Here is a 22,215-nt window from a genome sequence, read left to right on the forward strand (position 1 = left end):
AAAAAACAAATAGTCAGTAATATAATTCTTTTTTCTGAAATGACATTTAAAAAAAAATAATGTAACATATAAGACCTGTAAATCATTTAGATGAATAAAGAATAGAAATTGTATAGATATTCTATAAATAGTTATTTTTCATCTCATTAGAAATTTGATTTTTTTAACTTTTTTTTAACTTTATCTAGAATTTTGTGTTAAATTATATTAATAATTTACATTGGTTCATGTAATTTAAAGTATAACTTTGATGTAAGGATTCTAATGTGATGATTATTAGAATATAAGGTATTAAAGTTATTGGGATTATTTTAGAATTATTAAAATTAATCCCTCTCTTCTCACTCTAAAAGGGCATTTTGGTATTTTATTAAAGTTAATTAAAATATCATAAAAGAGGAAAAAGTTTTAGTTCTGTTGACACATTAAGTTTCTGAAGAGATATAGAGAACGTAACGTTCTCAGGAAAGAAGAGAAACTGACAGAGAAAACCATCCTACAACTTCTATATCATCCAGAAGGCATTAAAGAGGAGTAAGAGGAGAGAGAACATTTGACAGGAAGAGACAGGAAGAAGTGCACAATGAATCCAGGTTAGTTCTCTTTTACTGTGTATTATGGAAATTGTGAGTATCATGAAAATTCAAGATCCTGTGTGTGTTGTTTTCATTTAATTGAAAATTAAAGATTTGCTTACAAGTGGTATCAGAGCACAGTTCTGAATTTTATGATTCTCCTTGAATGGTAATATTTCCAAATTTTAAAACCCTAATTTTTGAATTATAAAATTTAGGGATTTTATATTTGTTGGCATGAAAATTAAATTCACTGTAATGTAATGTGTGAATCTCGGAAGCCGTAAGTTTTTAATTTGATTGTCAGTGAATTCGATCCGTGCAACTTTAAAAATGGCTTTATGCCGAGAAGTGAAAAATTTTTGATGGAAGTGAATTGAATTCACTGTACGTGAATTATGAAATCTGCAAGCATTTGAATTCGCACCCTGAAAGCCAATTTTATTTATTTTTATACTTCCATTAAAGTATTGCACGTGATTTGATTGTATTGTGGAATTCTATTTGGAAGCAACTTTACTGTTGAACGTGAATTTCATTATGGAAGCAGCAAGTTATTTGATTATCACATTGATGTGATTTTGATCTGTGCATAAAATTAAAGTTCATTAAAGTTGCTTTATGCCAAAATTGAAATTTCGTGTGCAGTAACCAAATAAAACCTGCATAAAAGAAAATTCAATCCCTTGCAATTTTTTTATTTTATTCATTGTTGCATTAAAGCAACTTTATTGTTGCGGCAGTGTTCTTGTGCTCATGTATATTTTAACATTGTTATGCATTGAATGCAAATTAATTGTGAATTAAAAGTTTAAAGTTTCAAATACTTTTAATTTGAAAAGTACATTTACTGACATGCATGATATAATTTTGTTTTATGAATTATATGTTTTGGAAGAAGGAAATTCAATTATGTTGAATTTCGGAGAGTAATTAGTCATTGATGTAAGGATGTTATGGATTACCCAAAGGTGAACCATGGTTTATAATTGATGACATTAAAGTGAAACATTTCATGTACTTAGTATATGTTTGTATATCCAAAGATAGCATACATATAGTCTCAAGTATGATTGATTGTTTATTAAAGTATATATATGGAATTTGTCAGTTTAAGAATCACCCAAAGGTGAACTTAAATGAATGACTTTATTGACTACCTATCAGTTTAAGTGTCACCCAAAGGTGAACTTGAATGTATGACTAGTGTAGTAATTTGTTTGAATCCATTAAATTTAATCAAAGCATTAATGTATGAGCTTCTGTATTATTTCCAGCTTACATGAATTTAGCAGGTTTGAGCAACAATGTCGTCAAGTTTAATGGGCTCAATTATGCCGATTGGTCAGAACAAATCCAGTTCCAACTGGGTGTTCTAGACTTGGATATGGCTATTATGATGGATGAAATGCCCGCAGCCATTACAGAGACCAGTACAAGTGACGAAAAGTCTCTTTATGAGGCTTGGCATAGGTCTAACAGGTTGTCATTAAACTTGATGCGCATGTCTATGGCAGAGAACGTAAAGCCTTCCATGCCCAAAACGGAAAACGCAAAGGAATTCATGAAAATGATCAAGGAGTATTCACAATCAGACATAACTGACAAGTCTATTGTAGGAACTCTTATGAGCGAGCTGACTACCAAAAAGTTTGACTGGTCACAGCCCATACATGAACATGTAACTGGAATGGCTAATATAGCAGCAAGATTGAAGTCAATGGGAATGGAGGTGAATGAGTCTTTTCTAGTACAGTTCATCATGAACTCTCTTCCTCATGAATTTGGCCAGTTCCAAGTGAATTATAACACTATTAAGGATAAGTGGAACTTCCAAGAAATCAAAGCCATGTTGGTTCAAGAGGAAGGGAGATTAAAGAAAATGAGAGATCATTCTATCCATCTCACAACTCATGAAGGTGCTAGCTTCAGTAAAGGTAAATCAGGAAAGAAGAACAAGAAGGACAAAGCCCCAATGAAAGTGAATAAGGGCGGTATCCAGAAGGACCAGAAATGTTTCTTTTGCAAGAAAGTAGGTCACTTCAAGAAAGATTGTCCGAAAAGAAAATCTTGGTTCGAAAAGAAAGGTACTTTTTATGTTTCTGTAAGTTTTGAAGCAAATATAGTTGAAGTGCCTAATAATACCTGGTGGTTGGATTCTGGAGCTACTACTCATGTTTCTAATATTATGCAGGGATTCCTTTCAATCCAGCCCATAAAAGGAACTGAAAAGTATTTATATATGGGGAACAGAATGAAGGCACGAATAGAAGGAATTGGGACTTACAGATTGATTCTAGACACTGGCTATTGTCTGAATCTTGAAAAGTGTCTCTATGTTCCTGGTTGTGCTAGGAATTTGATTTCTGTTGCAAAGTTGGATTGTTTAGGTTTTAACTTTAGGATTGAAAATGGTATTTTTCATTTGTATAAACTTTCGTACTATTATGGTTCTGGTACATTATTGGATGGTTTATACCGTTTAAATCTTGATGTTAATTTTTCTGAATCCCTGTTTAATGTTGAACATGTTGTTGATAGAAATTCTAGTGCAGGAAAGGAATGTTCTGCTTTCTTATGGCATAAAAGATTGGGTCACATATCCAAAGAAAGGATGTTGAGGTTAGTAAAGAGTGAAATTTTACCTCAATTGGATTTTGATGACTGGGATGTATGTATTGATTGTATTAAGGGTAAACAAACAAAACACATATCAAAGAATCCCGCCACAAGAAGCAGTCAACTTCTTGAGTTAATACACACTGATATTTGTGGTCCTTTTGACATTAAATCCTGGAGTGGTGAAAAATATTTTATCTCCTTTATTGATGATTTCTCACGTTATTGTTATATATATCTATTACATGAAAAATCTCAATCAGTGAATGCCCTTGAGGTGTTCATAAATGAGGTGGAAAGGCAATTAGATAGAAAAGTAAAAGTGGTGAGATCTGATAGAGGTGGTGAATATTATGGTAAAACTGATGAGAGTGGACAATGTCCAGGTCCATTTGCAAAGTACCTTGAAAGTCGGGGTATATGTGCACAGTATACAATGCCCGGTACACCACAACAAAATTGTGTAGCAGAAAGGCGGAATCGTACTCTTATGGATATGGTTAGGAGTATGTTAAGTCATAGTGTTAATACCCAATTTCGTCCGGGTAGTTAAAAAATATCTAGAGTTAAGAAGGGGTAATAAAATAAAATAAATGGACAAAGATAAATTTGATACGAAGTCTCAAAAAAAATGATTTTGTTCCGTTTTCCTTTTTTTTATTACTTTTATCCTCTGTTTTTATTTTGTTTCGTTTTTATTTATTTTCTCTCCTATTTATATTTTATTTTGTTTTATTTTATTTTGTTTTATTTTATTTTGTTTTATTTTATTTTTATTTTTACTTCATTTTATTTGGTTTTATTTTATTTTGTTTTATTTTATCTTAATTCTTTGTTGTTCTACCTTACGTTATTATTTTAATTCTATCTTTTATTTTGCTTTATTATATTATATTTTATTATACTATATAATTATTTTATTTCGTTTTATGTTATTATTCTTGTTTTAGTTTCTTTATATTAGTTTATTTTATTGTATTTTATTTAGTCTCTTTTAAAAAAAAAGAAAAGGAAAAAAAAAAACAAAACAAAAGCAAATGAAACGTAATCAGCCAGGGGACTCCACGCGCTCATATTTGTTTTCAAATGCTATCAACCCATTTTTGGTGGAAATCTTTAGCTCAGTGGCTGCAGGCCTAAAATATCTCTGCTAGGTGTCGTGAAAGAAAGAAAAAGACAAAGCTGGTAGTCATGAGAAAGGAGAAGCAGACAGGGATGGCTGGAGCAGGAAGCAATGGAGTGTCAGGGTGCAATGGAGTTTAACCCCTCACGCAAGGTGAAGAAATAAAAAAAAAAAAGAAAATTCAATTGGAGAAGAGGCAGAGAGACTGGTCGAAGGAATGGAAAAGGAGGGGATAAGGGGATTCTCTCTAACACTACGGGGATTTCCTCGGTTGACTGAACATATTCACCTACTCAGAAACTCCAACCTTGGACTCCTCTCATCAATAACCACCTCATCACCATCCTCCCTCTCACACACACTTCCTTTTGCTCTCTACCCCTCCGCTCCTCTCATCGGATGTCGAGTTTTACTGCCATAGCACTGGATAGGTTGATAGAGCCGGGAGATTAAAATCCGGTTGATAAATCTACTCCAACTTCCATTCCTGTTCCGAACTCACAGAAGCTCGAGAGGAGTACTAAAGCAGTTGCCAATAAAAGTAAGGCTCTTCGCCCTCCATTGAAGCCTACGCTTTATTCCACTCGTGAGGTGACACTCCTTCCGGAAACTCCTTCCTCGTTCCTTCCTTCACCATACATTATCAACCACAAACGTCGTGGCCCAAGTCTTCTCATCAGGATTTCCTCTGATTCTGATGTGGATGTGCATAATGATGAAAATGTTAATGACAAGAACTTCGGTGCTGTTTTTGCAAGTTCAACTGGTGACCTCCATGTTACTTTTACAAACACTGAACTTGTTAAAGAGGATATGGTGAATGGTGTCTATGACGGCAAACTGGGTAGGAGCAGCGGTGTTGACCCCGCAAATTGTACCAGAGAAACTGAAAGTAGTATCTTAACCGATTATTTACTCAAGGACAAGTCACTGACATTGAATTTGGACAGAGCTAGGGAGGTTGAAGACAATGAGTTTTGCAAGCAACACAGATGGGGAAGAAAGCATGTTGCTAGTGGTTTTAGCAAGCAGCGGACGGCGTTGTTCACGATGTTGAAGACACGTCGTGGAACAAGAGGGTTTCTCCATCGCGCGGGAAGGAGGATGGAGGGCAGAACTTCTCCGACAGGCGTGGACAACATCGTCGGCGACGGTCGCGGTCAGCCAAAGGAAGGTGGCGCTACTAGGAGGTTGACGATGATCCTAGCGGCGATTGGCGATGCTGGCAAATGGGGGGAAGCTTTCGCCCCGACCGACGATGGCCCCAACGGCGAACGGTGTCGTCGGCGACGCCCTGGACCGCGGCTCCTGACGGCTGATTCGGTGGGGGAGACGGTGGCACGTACCCGCGGGAGAGACAAGCTTCAATGGAGTTCTTCTTTGTCCTCGAAGGAGACCCTAGGTCTTTGGGAAATTGATCAAGAATGTGAGCACTGCTGGCAGACCCCTAAAGTGTCTGCTGGGAATAAGGCCTAGGGCCTACCGTGGTCTGTCTCTTTTTTCTTCCTGTTGAGAAGGGGTTTTTATTCACACCCCCTTTCTCTGGACTGAAGCCCATTTTGTTTGCAAACAAAAAGGGAGAGGTTTGGACTTGGACACACATTTCGGGATGCACCTCCGTTTTCATCTTTACACCTTGGCAGTTTTAAAGTTGGAGAAAAAGGACTTTGACCCAAACCAAAGGGGCCTCAACTTTACTCCGCACCTCTGGTTTTTATCTCTGCACCCCTATTCTTGTTGGGCTGTTCTCTTGCTTCATTTTTATGCTTTTGTTTCTTTATTTTTATTATTATTTGTTTGGTTATTAGTTTTTATTGCATGTAACCCCTTGTATGATAGCCCACACCCCTTCGTTTTATTTATATCTATTAGACTTGTTTGTTTCGTTCTCCATAAAAATTACAAAAAAATATTAAAATTATAAATATTTTAAATTAACAAAGAATATATTTTAAAGGTTAAGCACATGTGTGATCGCACGCATCGTCCTTGTGCTAAAAAACCTTTTCTGTTTATTTTATAAAAATACCAAAAAAAAACAATATTTTAAAGGTTAAGCACATGTGTGATCGTGCGCATCGTCCTTGTGCTAAAAACCTTTTCTGTTTATTTTATAAAAAAAAAACCGAAAAAATATTTTTAAAGGTTAAGTACATGTGTGATCGCTCGCATCGTCCTTGTGCTAAAAAAACCTTTTCTCTTTCTTTTATAAAAATACAAAAATATATTTTAAGGCTTAGGCACGTGTGTGATCGCTCGCATCCTCGTGCTAAAAACCTTTTCCCTTTCTTTTATAAAAAAATACTAAAAAATATATTTTAAGGGTTAGGCACGTGTGTGATCGCTCGCATCGTCCTCGTGCTAAAAACCTTTCCTTCGTGCTTTATAAAAAATACAAAAATATATTTTAAAGGTTAGGCACGTGTGTGATCGCTCGATCGTCCTCGTGCTAAAAACCTTTTCTCCTTTTTATAAAAAATATAAAAAAAATACAAAAATATATTTTGAAGGTTAAGTACATGTGTGATCGCTCGCATCGTCCTTGTGCTAACAACCTTTTTCTTCTTTCTCAAATAAAATTATAAAAATATGTTTTAAAGGTTAAGCACATGTGTGATCGCTCGCATCGTCCTTGTGCTAAAAACCTTTTCTTCTTTCTCAAATAAAATTACAAAAATATGCTTTTAAGGTTAAGCGCATGTGTGATCGCTCGCATCGTCCTTGTGCTAAAAACCTTTTCACCTTTTTCTCAAAAGATACAAAAAACTGTAAAATCTTCAAAAACTAAAAACATCAACACTTTCAAGCAAACAAACAGTCTTTCTGCCAGAACTACGTTATCCTTGATTCTCCATCAAAAGTGGAGATACGTAGGAGCAAGGCTAGTCCTTGTCAGGTTCACTTCCCAAAAATCCAAAATCATTTCAGAACAACTTTGCAACCAACTTCCAAACAAACATCTCAAACAGTTTCAAAAGAACTACGTAACCCTGATTTCTCATTCTGAATGAGAATACGTAGGAGCAAGGTCAATCCTTGTCGGGCCCAAAAAACTAAAAAATATATTTTGTTTATTTAGAGTTTTATTTTAGGGGATAGTTAAACATATTGAAAACCACATCATATTCGCGTATTTAGTTAAAGGTACTGCCTTAGGGCAGGCGTTGTAGGGTGCTAATACCTTCCCTACGCGTAACCGACTCCCGAACCAAGAATCTCATTTTCGCAGATCATGCCTTATCATTTTATGGTTTTTCCGTAGTTTTCCAGAATAAACTATGGTGGCGACTCCAAATCCATTTTCGAAACCCGTTTCCTTTTTTGGATCGTCGTCCCGTCGCGATTCCGGTTGCGACAGATGGCGACTCCACTGGGGACATGAAGAGAGTCAGGCCATTTAATTAGATGCGCGAATTTGACATGATTTTTCTTTGTGTTTTTTTTCCCTGTTTTTTTTCTTTATCTGTGTTTGATAGTTGGAATAACTGCATGTGAATTGTTGAATATGGAACCCTAGGGTAAAAAACATGTTCATATCTGCCTGGGAATTTTTCTGGTTGTTTTGCAGGTGAGGGTTTGGGGTATGCATTGCATTCTCCCTTCACACACACACTTTATGCATATAATGAGTGGGGCCCTATACCCGGGTCTGAGTGTAACTTAGAAATAGAGGGGTTGTGTAGCGGTGCCATTTGGGACATACTTCCTGTTTGGCTATCGTGAGAACCCCAGCTAGAGTTTGTTCTCTTCACTTGCGTCTTCGCATCTAGTTGATTACTCGACTGTTGTGGAAATACTATGAAGGGGGCCATAGCTCTAGTGACTATCGACCTTTAGGTTCAGGGAGCCATCCTTGTGAGGTTGCATATACTTGACCTTCAACCTGAAGCGCTGAACCTTTATTAGGGCACAAAGGGAGATGTGTGCAGTCTTATAACCCTCATTTTTGCTTAATAAAATCCAACACCTTGTACATATCACTATATCTTTTGATACATTTTTTTCTTTCTTTCTTTTCTTTCTTTTTCTCATGCATTTTTATGGTCTTGTCACTAGTTCTAGTCAGGAAATTATAAATTTGTGACTAAGCCTTTGAGATAAAATGGAAATTAACATGAGATCTGAAGTCAAGGGGGGTTCAAGTTCAGACATTTTAAAGGAAATGTTAGCCACTGAAGTAAAGGAGGGTAATATGGTTGGCTTGAGAGAACCGATGAAGAAAATGAAGATAATCCTGAAAGATGCATTCAAGAAGGAGTATGAAAATTTGTTGAGCCTGTCAAAATGGAAGAATCTGGGCAAATCTTAGATACATCTCCCGAGGGAAAAGCTCTATGCAATTACCTTGGGCAGTTTACCCATGTCTTGCAGATAACGAGAATTATAAAAGTACACCATGTGAAGTTGGAGAGAGAGAGTTCATGCTTAAGGGTAAAGCGAGGAGCCTTCCTCGGGGTTACCTAGGGTGGTACCTGTATCGTTCGACTGAGGAGGAAAAGTGGGAAACAATTACGAATGTACTAGCTTTTATCCTCTATGGTGTCATGCTCTTTTCTAATATCTCGGATTTTGTCGGCTATGTCGCCATGAACGCATTTTGTGGGATACAAAGTTTGTTCTAAAGAATCCACTCACTATTGTCCTAATTGAAGTTTCCAAGACCCTTAGTCGAGGTTATGATCCATGTGGAAGGAAGATCTCTCGCGTGAGTAAGGCCATTTTGAATGCCACATGTCACGTGGACGAGTTGTTGCGGTGTAAACCGAAGATGAAAGAGGCAAATGAATGAGCGCAACTCTGTGCAGGCTCAGAGGAGGAATTTTTTTTTAAATCGCGTGTCTTCTTGACAGCAAAGATCGTGTATCACACACCGTTGCGGGATTTACCATAATGTCCCCTTCATGGGTATCTAGTGTTGTGTGTGTGTCAGCATAAAAAAACAATTTGGGTATCCTGTGAGAGGATCGCCAACGCCAGCATCTCTTGCCACATGGCGGATCATATGAGAAATGAATCTTTGCTGAAATGCTTCATCAAGTTAAGGACGCTTGGGGGCAATGTTGTTCGCTTCGAAGAAAGGCCCAAGATCATGGAGTTTTGATGAAAGGTTCCCTTAGCCAATGGATCACAGAGAGGGTTAAGACAGTCAAGTTGTCATTTAATGTAATTTCTCCAGACCCAAATTGTGAAGAGCAATTTCACACTGCTGAGCAGCGTGTGAAAGCAGTAGTGGGAAAACTGAATAAGGAATGTTGACATCAAGCTCAAAAAGGAGACATAAAGAATTGATAATTCAAATGAAGAGGCATATTGTTGAGCAAGGGGGAATTAAAAGAGAAGTCTCTCACAACTAGCTTCCCTCGCCAATGAAGCCATTGAAGGTGTTCCGGAGTTATTGATTGATGGTGAGTCTGCAGTGTCAATCTTTAACCTACCTAAGGGGATTGAACTTTCCTCAATTGCTGCAAGAGCTGACTAGAGAAATGAAGAATGTGATGGCTAAGGCCCGAGATGGTTGACCAGGACTTTCTATGCTTCACATTTTGTGAACTTCTGGATGTGATGGATGTTTCATTGTATGAACCACCCTATTGACTCGGTTTCATGTTAACTTCCAAACTATACCGGGGCAATGTTTTCACAGCTTTATAATTTTTCGACTAGAGTATTTGAACTACATTGTCTCTTCTTTTTCTTTTCATTTTCTTAATTTGTTTTATCTAATAAAAAAAAAACCAAAATACGGTTAAGCATCCAAGATACCCTAAAGGACTCGAACCAGTTACCAAATCTTAGAGAACCAAGGGAAAGTTCAAGAAGGGATGAAAGTCGGTGTCCAATAATTGAATGAGCAAATGAGTTGAATCCTAGAGGTCCTAAATGCCTTACAAAACCCTGGGGATTCACCCACACCACATCCACAACAAAGACTTTTAGGGGCACCAATTTTCCCTCGATATGTCCTCTTCCTGAATTACACTCCACCCTTGGGAGTGGACTCAGGACAACTTTGCATTCAAAAGGCCAAAAATAACGCAGTTGAAAGAGGAAAGAAGCTTGGGGCACTTTCATGGTCCCTATCGAAATCATTCAGCCACGCCTTGTGAGCAAGACAATGACGAAGCAACCCGAGTTGAAATCTTTCCCTCTGGTCATTACACTAATGGATGTTGAGTTTGAAAAATGTAAACTAGAAGTGCAAAAAAAAGGATGAGAGTCATAGAAGGTGGAGGAAGCCTTGAGTTTGAAAATGTTGCGGGGCTATGCTTAGTCTCGGAGATGGTGATACCTCCCAAAGTTTAAATTACCTGGAGGGACCACTTGTCTTAAGAGCCATCTCAGGGTGTATGGCAAGAAAATGGTTGTGCACACATGTGATGAAAAGTTGTCAAGTCATTTCTTCCGAGAGTTTGGCTAGCATGGCACTAACTATTATGCTTATCTTGAACCTTCACACGTCTAGTCTTGGGAGGATCTGGTAGATGCATCTGAAAGCACTATAAATATAACCTGGATGTAGCACCTGATAGATTACAACTAAGAGCTTGGTGAAGGATTCTGAATCATCCAAAGGATATACCCAAAGGTGGAAATAGGTTGTTGCTCAAAGAGGGTCTCTTACGAGTGACAAGGAAATGGTTGTCATATTCTTCAATACTCTACAATCACCCTTCTATAAACATATGATGAGTAGTGTTTCCTCGAACTTCGTAAACTTGGTGATAATCGAAGAAAGAATTGAAATTGGTGTGAGGATCGGAAAGATTGTGCAAGGTCATACCATGATAAAAAAAATGTGACCGAGTTCAGGGAAGAGGAGAGAAGAAAAAGCTCAAATATTGTTGACTTACTGATGAGTTGAAACAGTTCTAAGAAAAATTGGAGACTCGACCCAAACTCAACTTCCAACCAAGTCGCCAGGCAAAAATGTTGATCAAGACGAAAGGCCTACGAGATTCACTCCTATCCGTATGACTTATGCAACGTTTCTCCCAAGTCTCGTGCATAAGAAGGCTTGGTCTTTACTTGTTACATGAAGCCTGTAAAGCCTCATTTCCACAAAACTCGTGATGCATCATATACAAAAGGTGATTATCATGAAGGGGTTATTGGTCATTCCACCTGAACGTGTTGGGTGTTCAAGCACAAAGTGCAATCTTTGATTGATTCAAGATGATTAAAGTCTAAAGACAGTCAACCAACACTAAGGCAGGGCTTGAGAATGTCTCTACAGATGCCATAAAGAAATGAAGTGTCTTGCTACCGGGGAGGTATGCGCATTGATATCGCGCTTTCATCCATGACTTTTGATGTGAACATTCACTACATGGTTCTCCAAGCAGTGCTGGAAATCGAGTCCTGAAAGCGTATTACGGAAAAAAAAGGAAAACAAAATTAAAAAAAAAAAAAACAAAAAAAATGAAGGAAATCTTGAGTCACTTGTCTTTCTTGTAAATCGTCAAAATCTTGTTTTTCGAAAATAGCAAAAAAAAAGAAATAAAAATAATGAATAATCAAAAAGAAAGTTGTAGTGTCAGACTTTTCCGAGGTCAAATGTTTAATCAAAAATAACAGTTTGATGTTTTCTCTCGAGACGTTTGTGCGCATGGTGCTTGAAAAATCTCACCCTTCACCTTCCAAAATAAAGGATTTTCCCCAACGAACACTGTCACTGCCCTCAGTAAACCTTTACACTGGGGCAGATTGGCTTGACCAAAATTACTCTCGCTTGTGCTAGTTGGGTGATCCTTGAATTCATTGAGACAAACAAAAGAAATTCCAAAAAGAGAATAAGCCCACTAGATTGAAAACCCGAAAGGACAATCTAGAAAGGAAAAGAAAGGGAAAAAGAACTCATGTTGAGGTCATCTAGTCATGCAGTTAATCTTTTGAAAATAAAGCAATCAGAGTTCAAAATGATGTGTGGCCTTCTTCCTATCTTTATCTAAAAAAAATGTGTAACCATTGTCACCCCGTTTGAGCCAAAAATAAATTCTTTTTCAAAATTACCCCAAGCAAGGGTTGTCATCAGGTAGGAGTCAACTCATGATGCAAATGAAGAACACTCAATGATCAAACGAAGAAATTTCATCAAGAAGAGTAAACAAAGAAAAAACAAAAAGAACAAAAAAATCACAAAGTGATGATGAAAAAAAAAATGAAAAATGGAGATTCAAGAAAAACAAAGTGCTCAAAAGGTCAAATAGTTGACACAATGCTAGATGACAACCCTTGTTTCAAAAAATGTATCCGATAAGCATTCATTTGGGCCTTTAACCCTTTCTTTCAATACCTTCTAGCCCTAGCCACATTACAAGCCTAATAAAGTCCACACAGATTGAATAATGTTTGCTCAAATTTTCATAAAGCTTAATTTTGCGATAAGACGAAATGACTTTCAATGTGTTAAAAAAAAAAAGAGGTTAAAAAAAATAATAAAAAAAAAAACAAAAAAACAAAAAAAATTTGAAAATGAATGAAAAAAAAAAGGAAAAAGTAATGTCTCAGGAAGAAGGGATCTCTTTGCCAACTAGCCAGAAGCATACAAAAGAAAATCAAACCAATTTAGGCCATCCTTTTAGCCGATCCTTTCATGCCCACTACCTCTTCCAAACAAAACCTCATGCCAAGAAAAAAACAACAACAACAACAAAAATGGGGCAGCTTGGCGGATCTTACTTGAATTTTCCACCTGAATTATCATGGATTCATCACCATACTAATTACACCAAACCGGGGCAACTTTTGGGTATCTCATGTTTCCCCTTTACATTTCCATATTGCATCTCCTTTGAGGAATGTAGGAGGTGACTTGCCCGCATGGCTATCCTATTCTCTTCCAAACTATTCTAAACAACTCCCATTTTTTTCATTTGCCAATAAATTCAAGCATGTGTGCATTGATGTCTCAAAAGAAAAAGTCAAAATGTAATAATCTCAAAGTTAGATCTCGGACGTATGACATTCCTTACTTCTAGAAGCATTGAAAATAATGACCAGTTTGATGATTGCAAGTAAGACATTTGACTCAAGCAAAAAAAAAATGTTTTCATATGTGCATAACATAAGTTGCCATCAATCCACTCAAAAAGAAAGTCTTTCTGATCGAAACCATCTTCATTCATATGAATGGTTATCGAATCCTTCTTCAAAAACATAAAAAAGAATAACATTCAGATTTTCTCTTTCAAGCCATATTGTTTCATGTCGATCAAGCTTTTTCTCTCATATTAGAGTCTTGACATTCTGATCCCGCATCAAGAATTTATTACTTTGAGATGAAAGGTTTCAAAACCTTGATGTCTTTTCATAAATCAAATTTCTGTCAAAATTACAAAACATTTCACAAATTACAAGTTCCAAGAATTTCAAAATTTGAAAGCCCAGTTTCCACACTGGCCCACAAAGCCCAGTTTACACACTGGCCCAAAAGCCCAATTTTCACATTGGCCCCAAGCCCAGTTTTCACACTGGCCCCCAAGCCCAGTTTACACACTGGCCCAAAAGCCCAATTTTAACATTGGCCCCCAAAGCCCAGTTTCCATGCTGGCCCACAAAGCCCAGTTCCACACTGGCCCCCCAAGCCCAGTTTCTACACTGGCCCCAAAGCCCAGTTTCAACACTGGCCCCCAAAGCCCAGTTTCCACACTGGCCCCCAAGCCCAGTTTACACACTGGCCCAAAAGCCCAATTTTCACATTGGCCCCAAGCCCAGTTCTACACTGGCCCCCAAGCCCAGTTTTCACACTGGCCCCTAAGCCCAATTTTCACACTGGCCCCCAAGCCCAGTTTCCATACTGGCGCATAAAGCCCAGCTCGCCTGGCCCCTAAGCCTAGTTCCCACACTAGCCCACAAAGCCCAGTTTCCATACTGGCCCCCAAAGCCCAGTTTCTACACTGGCCCCCAAGCCCAGTTTCCACACTGGCCCCCAAGCCCAGCTCGCCTAGCCCCCAAGCCCAGCTCGCCTGGCCCCCAAGCCCAGCTCACCTGGCCCTTCAAAAAAAAAAAAAAAAGAGAAGCCCAATTTTGCCTAGCACCCTAAACACAGTTTCATTTGGCATCCTGAATTTAACTTTCTTCTGCGATATTGGCCCTCTGCAAGGCAATGGTCAAATCCAGGTTGTTGTTCTGCGGTATTGGCCCTCTGCAAGGCAATGGCCAAGCCCAGATTTTAGTTTTTCTAACGACCCTCTACTTGGCAATGGTCGAATTTAAGTTTTCTTCTGCGATATTGGCCCTCTGCAAGGCAATGGTCAAATCCAGGTTGTTGTTCTGCGGTATTGGCCCTCTGCAAGGCAATGGCCAAGCCCAGATTTTAGTTTTTCTAACGACCCTCTGCTTGGCAATGGTCGAATTTAAGTTTTCTTCTGCGATATTGGCCCTCTGCAAGGCAATGGTCAAATCCAGGTTGTTGTTCTGCGGTATTGGCCCTCTGCAAGGCAATGGCCAAGCCCAGATTTTAGTTTTTCTAACGACCCTCTGCTTGGCAATGGTCGAATTTAAGTTTTCTTCTGCGATATTGGCCCTCTGCAAGGCAATGGTCAAATCCAGGTTGTTGTTCTGCGGTATTGGCCCTCTGCAAGGCAATGGCCAAGCCCAGATTTTAGTTTTTCTAACGACCCTCTGCTTGGCAATGGTCGAATTTAAGTTTTCTTCTGCGATATTGGCCCTCTGCAAGGCAATGGTCAAATCCAGGTTGTTGTTCTGCGATATTGGCCCTCTGCAAGGCAATGGTCAAGTCCAGATTTTTGTTTTTCTAATGGCCCTCTGCTTGGCAATGGTCGAATTTAAGTTTTCATCTGCGATATCGGCCCTCTGCAAGGCAATGGTCAAATTCAGGTTGTTGTTCTGCGATATTGGCCCTCTGCAAGGCAATGGTCAAGTCTAGATTTTCGATCTTCTAACGGCCCTCTGCTTGGCAATGGTCGAATCCAAGTTTTTATTTGGTGAATCGCCTCTCTTTGGGCATTGGTCAAGCTTTTTGCTCCGTTGTAATCTCCTTCCTGAATTCGGTCATTGTATGTTTGACTTGGTTGTTATTCTCCCTCTTTCTCTTTAAAACCCAGACGAAATTAGTATTTCTATCTTTACTTATCTTTTACTCTAATAATATAAAAACTTTGTTTGTCATATTATCTAGTAAAATCTAAGTAAAGAGGGGCAGCTGTTAATACCCAATTTCGTCCGGGTAGTTAAAAAATATCTAGAGTTAAGAAGGGGTAATAAAATAAAATAAATGGACAAAGATAAATTTGATACGAAGTCTCAAAAAAAATGATTTTGTTCCGTTTTCCTTTTTTTTATTACTTTTATCCTCTGTTTTTATTTTGTTTCGTTTTTATTTATTTTCTCTCCTATTTATATTTTATTTTGTTTTATTTTATTTTGTTTTATTTTATTTTGTTTTATTTTATTTTTATTTTTACTTCATTTTATTTGGTTTTATTTTATTTTGTTTTATTTTATCTTAATTCTTTGTTGTTCTACCTTACGTTATTATTTTAATTCTATCTTTTATTTTGCTTTATTATATTATATTTTATTATACTATATAATTATTTTATTTCGTTTTATGTTATTATTCTTGTTTTAGTTTCTTTATATTAGTTTATTTTATTGTATTTTATTTAGTCTCTTTTAAAAAAAAAGAAAAGGAAAAAAAAAACAAAACAAAAGCAAATGAAACGTAATCAGCCAGGGGACTCCACGCGCTCATATTTGTTTTCAAATGCTATCAACCCATTTTTGGTGGAAATCTTTAGCTCAGTGGCTGCAGGCCTAAAATATCTCTGCTAGGTGTCGTGAAAGAAAGAAAAAGACAAAGCTGGTAGTCATGAGAAAGGAGAAGCAGACAGGGATGGCTGGAGCAGGAAGCAATGGAGTGTCAGGGTGCAATGGAGTTTAACCCCTCACGCAAGGTGAAGAAATAAAAAAAAAAAAGAAAATTCAATTGGAGAAGAGGCAGAGAGACTGGTCGAAGGAATGGAAAAGGAGGGGATAAGGGGATTCTCTCTAACACTACGGGGATTTCCTCGGTTGACTGAACATATTCACCTACTCAGAAACTCCAACCTTGGACTCCTCTCATCAATAACCACCTCATCACCATCCTCCCTCTCACACACACTTCCTTTTGCTCTCTACCCCTCCGCTCCTCTCATCGGATGTCGAGTTTTACTGCCATAGCACTGGATAGGTTGATAGAGCCGGGAGATTAAAATCCGGTTGATAAATCTACTCCAACTTCCATTCCTGTTCCGAACTCACAGAAGCTCGAGAGGAGTACTAAAGCAGTTGCCAATAAAAGTAAGGCTCTTCGCCCTCCATTGAAGCCTACGCTTTATTCCACTCGTGAGGTGACACTCCTTCCGGAAACTCCTTCCTCGTTCCTTCCTTCACCATACATTATCAACCACAAACGTCGTGGCCCAAGTCTTCTCATCAGGATTTCCTCTGATTCTGATGTGGATGTGCATAATGATGAAAATGTTAATGACAAGAACTTCGGTGCTGTTTTTGCAAGTTCAACTGGTGACCTCCATGTTACTTTTACAAACACTGAACTTGTTAAAGAGGATATGGTGAATGGTGTCTATGACGGCAAACTGGGTAGGAGCAGCGGTGTTGACCCCGCAAATTGTACCAGAGAAACTGAAAGTAGTATCTTAACCGATTATTTACTCAAGGACAAGTCACTGACATTGAATTTGGACAGAGCTAGGGAGGTTGAAGACAATGAGTTTTGCAAGCAACACAGATGGGGAAGAAAGCATGTTGCTAGTGGTTTTAGCAAGCAGCGGACGGCGTTGTTCACGATGTTGAAGACACGTCGTGGAACAAGAGGGTTTCTCCATCGCGCGGGAAGGAGGATGGAGGGCAGAACTTCTCCGACAGGCGTGGACAACATCGTCGGCGACGGTCGCGGTCAGCCAAAGGAAGGTGGCGCTACTAGGAGGTTGACGATGATCCTAGCGGCGATTGGCGATGCTGGCAAATGGGGGGAAGCTTTCGCCCCGACCGACGATGGCCCCAACGGCGAACGGTGTCGTCGGCGACGCCCTGGACCGCGGCTCCTGACGGCTGATTCGGTGGGGGAGACGGTGGCACGTACCCGCGGGAGAGACAAGCTTCAATGGAGTTCTTCTTTGTCCTCGAAGGAGACCCTAGGTCTTTGGGAAATTGATCAAGAATGTGAGCACTGCTGGCAGACCCCTAAAGTGTCTGCTGGGAATAAGGCCTAGGGCCTACCGTGGTCTGTCTCTTTTTTCTTCCTGTTGAGAAGGGGTTTTTATTCACACCCCCTTTCTCTGGACTGAAGCCCATTTTGTTTGCAAACAAAAAGGGAGAGGTTTGGACTTGGACACACATTTCGGGATGCACCTCCGTTTTCATCTTTACACCTTGGCAGTTTTAAAGTTGGAGAAAAAGGACTTTGACCCAAACCAAAGGGGCCTCAACTTTACTCCGCACCTCTGGTTTTTATCTCTGCACCCCTATTCTTGTTGGGCTGTTCTCTTGCTTCATTTTTATGCTTTTGTTTCTTTATTTTTATTATTATTTGTTTGGTTATTAGTTTTTATTGCATGTAACCCCTTGTATGATAGCCCACACCCCTTCGTTTTATTTATATCTATTAGACTTGTTTGTTTCGTTCTCCATAAAAATTACAAAAAAATATTAAAATTATAAATATTTTAAATTAACAAAGAATATATTTTAAAGGTTAAGCACATGTGTGATCGCACGCATCGTCCTTGTGCTAAAAAACCTTTTCTGTTTATTTTATAAAAATACCAAAAAAAAACAATATTTTAAAGGTTAAGCACATGTGTGATCGTGCGCATCGTCCTTGTGCTAAAAACCTTTTCTGTTTATTTTATAAAAAAAAAACCGAAAAAATATTTTTAAAGGTTAAGTACATGTGTGATCGCTCGCATCGTCCTTGTGCTAAAAAAACCTTTTCTCTTTCTTTTATAAAAATACAAAAATATATTTTAAGGCTTAGGCACGTGTGTGATCGCTCGCATCCTCGTGCTAAAAACCTTTTCCCTTTCTTTTATAAAAAAATACTAAAAAATATATTTTAAGGGTTAGGCACGTGTGTGATCGCTCGCATCGTCCTCGTGCTAAAAACCTTTCCTTCGTGCTTTATAAAAAATACAAAAATATATTTTAAAGGTTAGGCACGTGTGTGATCGCTCGATCGTCCTCGTGCTAAAAACCTTTTCTCCTTTTTATAAAAAATATAAAAAAAATACAAAAATATATTTTGAAGGTTAAGTACATGTGTGATCGCTCGCATCGTCCTTGTGCTAACAACCTTTTTCTTCTTTCTCAAATAAAATTATAAAAATATGTTTTAAAGGTTAAGCACATGTGTGATCGCTCGCATCGTCCTTGTGCTAAAAACCTTTTCTTCTTTCTCAAATAAAATTACAAAAATATGCTTTTAAGGTTAAGCGCATGTGTGATCGCTCGCATCGTCCTTGTGCTAAAAACCTTTTCACCTTTTTCTCAAAAGATACAAAAAACTGTAAAATCTTCAAAAACTAAAAACATCAACACTTTCAAGCAAACAAACAGTCTTTCTGCCAGAACTACGTTATCCTTGATTCTCCATCAAAAGTGGAGATACGTAGGAGCAAGGCTAGTCCTTGTCAGGTTCACTTCCCAAAAATCCAAAATCATTTCAGAACAACTTTGCAACCAACTTCCAAACAAACATCTCAAACAGTTTCAAAAGAACTACGTAACCCTGATTTCTCATTCTGAATGAGAATACGTAGGAGCAAGGTCAATCCTTGTCGGGCCCAAAAAACTAAAAAATATATTTTGTTTATTTAGAGTTTTATTTTAGGGGATAGTTAAACATATTGAAAACCACATCATATTCGCGTATTTAGTTAAAGGTACTGCCTTAGGGCAGGCGTTGTAGGGTGCTAATACCTTCCCTACGCGTAACCGACTCCCGAACCAAGAATCTCATTTTCGCAGATCATGCCTTATCATTTTATGGTTTTTCCGTAGTTTTCCAGAATAAACTATGGTGGCGACTCCAAATCCATTTTCGAAACCCGTTTCCTTTTTTGGATCGTCGTCCCGTCGCGATTCCGGTTGCGACACATAGTAATATCCCTTTATCTTTGTGGATGTATTCATTAAAGACTGCTGTATATCTGGTTAACAGGGTTCCTAGCAAAGCAGTTTCTAAAACTCCTTATGAACTATGGACCGGAAGGAAACCCAGTTTAAGACATCTTCATGTTTGGGGTTGTCCAGCAGAAGTAAGGTTATACAATCCGCATGAAAAGAAACTTGATGCAAGAACCATTAGTGGTTACTTTATCGGTTATCCTGAAAAGTCAAAGGGATATAGATTTTATTGCCCTAACCATAGTACAAGAATAGTTGAGTCTGGAAATGCTCGGTTCATTGAAAATGGTCAATTTAGTGGGAGTGAGGAATCACGAATAGTGGACATTCAAGAGCATACTGATAGTGTTTCTACGTCTAATGTCTCTTCTGAAGTTGTTATCCCTCTTGTTGTATCACAGTCACACAACAAGCAGAGACAACAAATTAATGTTCCAATCCCACAAAATGAACGTATAAATGTTGAGCCAGTTGACAATGAGCAAGTCATAAATGAGCAATTGATAGAGGAACCACAAGAAGCAGCATTAAGAAGGTCTGTAAGGGAGAAGAGACCTGCTATTTCGAATGATTATGTGGTTTACTCTGTTGATCATGAATGTGACTTAAGCATTGATGAGGATCCAGTCTCTTTCAGACAAGCCATGGAAAGTAATAATTCAGAGAATTGGTTGAATGCTATGAAAGAAGAGTTGAAATCAATGGATGACAATAAAGTATGGGATCTAGTTGAATTGCCTAAGGGTTCAAAAAGAGTCGGTTGTAAATGGGTCTTTAAGACTAAACATGACTCAAAAGGCAATATTGAAAGGTATAAAGCTAGATTAGTCGCCAAAGGTTTCACTCAAAAGGAAGGCATTGACTACAAAGAGACCTTCTCTCCTGTTTCTAAGAAGGACTCTTTGAGAATTGTTTTGGCTTTGGTGGCTCATTATGATTTAGAGCTTCACCAAATGGATGTAAAGACCGCCTTTCTGAATGGTGACTTAGAAGAGGAAGTTTATATGGACCAACCAGAAGGTTTCACCATAACAGGAAAAGAAGATCTAGTGTGTAAATTAAAGAAATCAATATATGGACTAAAACAAGCTTCCCGTCAATGGTATCTAAAATTTAATGATATCATAACTTCATATGGTTTTGTAGAGAACACCGTTGACCGGTGTATATATATGAAGATCAGTGGGAGTAAGTTTGTAATATTGGTTCTATATGTTGATGACATTCTTCTTGCTACTAATGATATTGGTATGTTACATGATGTAAAGAAGTTTCTCTCTAACAACTTTGAAATGAAAGATATGAATGAGGCATCTTATGTGATAGGAATAGAAATATTCCGTGATAGATCACAAGGATTGTTAAGTTTGTCTCAAAAAGGCTATATTAATAAAGTGTTAGAGAGATTCAGAATGGAAAAATGTTCTCCTGGAATAGTTCCAATTCAGAAAGGAGACAAGTTTAGTCAAATGCAATGTCCCAAGAATGATTTGGAACGAAAGGCCATGGAGTCTATTCCTTATGCGTCAGTGGTTGGGAGTTTGATGTATGCTCAAACTTGTACTCGGCCAGATATCAGTTTTGCTGTTGGAATGTTAGGCCGATATCAAAGTAATCCCGGAATGGATCACTGGAAAGCTGCAAAGAAAGTTCTTAGGTACTTACAAGGTACCAAAGAATACATGCTCACTTATAGAAAGTCAGATCATCTCGAAGTGATTGGCTATTCGGATTCAGACTATGCTGGGTGTGTGGATTCAAGAAAATCCACATTTGGGTATGTCTATCTTTTGGCTGGAGGAGCAATTTCTTGGAAAAGTGCAAAACAATCAGTCATTGCTACTTCCACCATGGAGGCTGAATTCGTGGCATGCTTTGAGGCCACAGTTCATGCTTTGTGGTTGCGGAACTTTGTATCGAGGCTTGGTATTATTGACAGTATAGCTAGGCCGATAAGGATTTATTGTGATAATTCCGCAGCCGTCTTCTTCTCTAAAAATGATAAGTACTCAAAGGGTGCTAAACACATGGATTTGAAGTACTTGTCGGTCAAAGAAGAAGTGCAGAAACGTAGAGTGTTGATTGAGCATATTGGTACGGATTTGATGATAGCAGATCCGTTAACTAAAGGACTACCGCCCAAAACTTTTATTGGCCATGTTGAAAGTATGGGCATTATGGATAAGTCAATGTTAACATGATGTTGTTATCTATCTATATAGATATGTATAGTTATATGCTTGTACTGTCATGACACTTGTGAATTCAATTAAAGTTATGTTTCTCTTTATTCTATTGTTATCCACATTAAATTATATACATGTATTATTGATTGTGGTGACATGATAGGTCTCCTTTAGAGACATGAAAGTTATAAGATTGATTAAAGTTATGTTGAGTTGTTTTGATTATGTGATACATGGAAGGAATCTTGTCGATCATGACTTTTGCCCGCCATGATCCGATTATTTCAATTCATATAAGGATGATGACTTGATAATTCTAATGAATAGTGCGCACTTAAAGTTTATTTTAGATCTTCAAGTCATCACATGAACCAAGTGGGAGAATGTTAAATTATATTAATAATTTACATTGGTTCATGTAATTTAAAGTATAACTTTGATGTAAGGATTCTAATGTGATGATTATTAGAATATAAGGTATTAAAGTTATTGGGATTATTTTAGAATTATTAAAATTAATCCCTCTCTTCTCACTCTAAAAGGGCATTTTGGTATTTTA

The 22,215-nt window shown here is 37.9% G+C and overlaps 1 pseudogene; it reads left to right on the forward strand.

The window, feature by feature from the left end:
* Positions 1–20,882: 20,882 nt before the first annotated feature.
* LOC148204604 (secreted RxLR effector protein 161 pseudogene) lies at positions 20,883–21,671 on the forward strand (annotated as a pseudogene).
* The last annotated feature ends 544 nt before the right edge of the window (positions 21,672–22,215 follow it).

This window comes from Vigna umbellata, chromosome 1, assembly GCF_029865625.1.
Source record: "Vigna umbellata cultivar VRB3 chromosome 1, Vumbellata_1.0, whole genome shotgun sequence".
NCBI lineage: Eukaryota > Viridiplantae > Streptophyta > Magnoliopsida > Fabales > Fabaceae > Vigna > Vigna umbellata.